Genomic DNA, 3,337 nt, shown 5'->3' with positions numbered 1-3,337 from the left:
AGCCCTTCCCAGTCCTGTGTGGGTTGTCCATCAAAGCTATTATTGCTCTCACCACCTCTATCAGCCAGTGGTTGAAGGGGTAGTCTATGAGTGTCACCAAGTCCACTGGCTCCTCTGCATTGAATGGACTCACTCGCTAACTGATGGTGGGCTGCACCACCCGGGACACTTGCCCTCAGCAGGCGGCTTCTCCACCAAGCCTGCAGGTGTGAAGAGGAAATCCCACAGCCCAGGGATGGGCACCACATGGAACTCACAGGAAAGGGCTCTGCATGTGCTCACTGATGCTGCAGCCCCAGAGGGTAGGATTCCTCCAGAAAAGAAGTGATCAAACAAACAACATGTTCCCTAAATCTTTGGTTTGGGCTTAAGCTTTTCCCTGCTCTTTGTATCTGTCCTCCATTCCTGACACTATAGCTGGGATGCCTGCCTTTGTAACCAAGCCTGGCTTGGGCAGAAGCACATCTTCTGAGCATCAAAAAAAAAGATGCACATCTTTTTTTTTTTTTTTTTTTTTTTTTTTGAGACAGAGTTTCACTCTTGTTGCCCAGCCTGGAGTGCAATGGTGTGATCTCAGCTCACTGTGACCTCCGCCTCCCGGGTTCAAGCGATTCTCTTGCCTCAGCCTCCTGAGTAGCTGGGATTACAGGCATGCACCACCACGCCCGGTTAATTTCATATTTTTAGTAGAGACGGGGTTTCTCTATGTTGGTCAGGCTGGTCTCGAACTCCCGACCTCAGGTGATCCACCTGCCTCGGGATCACTTCTGGGACTTCAACTTTGTCATCTCCTGGCTGATCCAGCCACCATACTAGCCTTTGCCCAAGGCCCTGAGTTCATAGCTGCCATTTCCTCCTGTTTCTATGGGCAGCCTCGACTTACCAGCAGGTTTTAGAGCCAATTGGCCTAGGTTTGTTTCCTGGCCCTTATCGGCCATGTGACCTTGAATCAGTCAATTTCTCTTTTTTTTTTTTTTTTGAGACGGAGTCTCACTCTGTCGCCCAGGCTGGAGTGCAGTGGTGTGATCTCTGCTCACTGCAAACTCCACCTCCTGGGCTCAAGCAATTCTCTTGCCTCAGCCTCCCGAGTAGCTGGGATTACAGATGCTCACCACCACGCCCGGCTAATTTTTGTATTTTTACTAGAGACAGAGTTTCACCATGTTGGCCAGGCTGGTTTCAAACTCCTAACCTCAAATGATCCACCCGCCTCGGACTCCCAAAGTGCTGGGATTACAGGCATGAGCCACAGCGCCCAGCCAGTCAGCTTCATGAGGGCTGTGTTTCTTTATCTATAAAATGGAGATAATAGCCCCATCAATGTTTTTGTAAGACATAAATGTGTTACTACATCTGCAATTATTAGTCCTGTGCTCGCCATGCATTTGGTGTTCCAAATAAAATGCATTATTATTATTGGCTAGTTATCATCTGCCTTTTAAATAGATATAAATAAATATTGTAAAGTACAGCCTGTGACAGCAACAGTAGACGTCTGCCCCGGTTGTGTTTAGGCAACGTGCTGGCTTCTAAAAATTGCTAATAATATATTTTATTTAATGAATATATCCCAAATATTTTCAGTTCAATGTGAACAATATAAAAATGAATGAGATATTTTACATTTTTTTATTATGGCAAAATACATAAAACATAAAATTTACTATCTTAACCATTTTTATGTGTACAGTTAAGTGGAATTAAGTTGATCCACATTGATGTGCAACCATCACCACCACCCATCCACAGAACGTTTTTCATCTTGCCCCAAAATATTAAACGCTTTGCAAGTTTGTGTGTTATCCTTGCACAGGGCCCAAGCTAATTTCCTCTGTGTCATTCCAATTTTCAGTATCACTTCCAATATTACTTGTTACCCACACAAACACAGCACCTTGGCCTTTTAAAGAGGTTCGCCGATGGTCTGAAAGTGATTGACAAGGGTTAAAGAACTTGTCTTATAGAGTAAGTTTGCTTTAAACCTCATGCAATTTTGCATGCTAAAAATGCCTCAGAAACTCTGACTGGGGGTTCTATGGACACACAACTTACTGTGACAACTATAGCTTGAACATTTTCATTTTTCACTCAACCAGAACTAACTTAAGGTGTGTCGTCACCAATGTGCTTTCTCAGAGGGTCTATTGCTGACTAATTGGAGGCATTGTGTTAGTAAATTCTTCTCAAACAAATATATTCTTTCCACAGATCTTACATCTGAGTCCTTTATGGAGGCAGTGTTAACTTTCTACTGTAAACATTTGTTATTCAACTCCAGATCAGATGCAAAATGGGTATCGAGATGAAGTGCAGAAATACTTTTTTTTTTTCTTTCTATTCCACATGACTTTTTAAGACTCGGCGCAGGATAGAAAAGAATGCCTGAGTCAGGATTCAGGAATTAACTATCACCCAGAGGCTCACTTCTAGGTAGATGGAGAAGTGTATATCCCCACATCCCCTTGAGGCTAGGTGTGGCCATATGGCTTGCTTGCCCAGTGGAATACGGACTGCAGTTTCCTTGCCCCAGTCAACTCTGAAACTGTGTGTGACGATAGTGGTGTCATAAAATGATGGATCCCCCATCAGCCTGGGACCCATAACAATTACAAAGAGCAGAGGCCCCTCCTGCCCAGTGGGAGGCGTGTAATACGGCAGCAATAAAGTTTTGAGTCTTTAAACCCCTGAGATTTCGGGATTTTTCATTACAACAGCATAATCAACCTTATCCTGGCTAATACAGGAGCTAAGTAATAAATGCAAAAAAATCACTAAATCATGAAAGGCGTTCCTCTTTTTTTCTGCCCATCACCTGCCCACCAACACTCTTCTCTGACCACCACTATAAACAATAGAACAAATTCTGAAGGAAAACTTCCCTTGGTCATAATTTTAACATGGCTAGGTTTTTTTTTTTTTAATTTTTTTTTTTTATTTTTGAGACACAGCCTCACCCTATTGCCCAGGCTGGAGTACAATGGCATGATCTCAGCCCACCACAACCTCTGCCTCCCAGGTTCAAGCGATTCTCCTGCCTCAGCCTCCCAAGTAGCTGGGATTACAGGCACACGCCACCATGCCTGGCTAATTTTTAGTAGAGATAGGGTTTCACCATGTTGGTCAGGCTGGTCTCAATCTCCTGATCTCATGATCCACATGCCTCAGCCTCCCAAAGTGCTGGGATTACAGGCCTGAGCCACTGTGCTTGGCAGCTTAGCTCTTTTATGTTGTCATTTTTCCAGCTCAGGTTTGGTGATGTAATGGAGCCTTAAAATCTGACCACTTTCACGCCGGGCGCAGTGGCTCATGCCTGTAATCCCAGCACTTTGGGAGGCCG

At 44.4% G+C, this 3,337-nt stretch overlaps 1 non-coding gene across 1 annotated transcript; it reads right to left on the bottom strand.

The window, feature by feature from the left end:
- Nucleotides 1-1,768: 1,768 nt before the first annotated feature.
- LOC119619829 (U6 spliceosomal RNA) lies at nucleotides 1,769-1,873 on the bottom strand. Its single transcript, XR_005236279.1, has one exon. It is a non-coding gene; the product is annotated as a U6 spliceosomal RNA (small nuclear RNA).
- Between the last annotated feature and the right edge of the window lie 1,464 nt (nucleotides 1,874-3,337).

Source organism: Chlorocebus sabaeus, chromosome 25 (genome assembly GCF_047675955.1).
Source record: "Chlorocebus sabaeus isolate Y175 chromosome 25, mChlSab1.0.hap1, whole genome shotgun sequence".
Classification (NCBI taxonomy): domain Eukaryota; kingdom Metazoa; phylum Chordata; class Mammalia; order Primates; family Cercopithecidae; genus Chlorocebus; species Chlorocebus sabaeus.
Note: the sequence above shows the minus strand (reverse complement) of the source record. Positions and strands in the feature narration are given on the sequence as shown.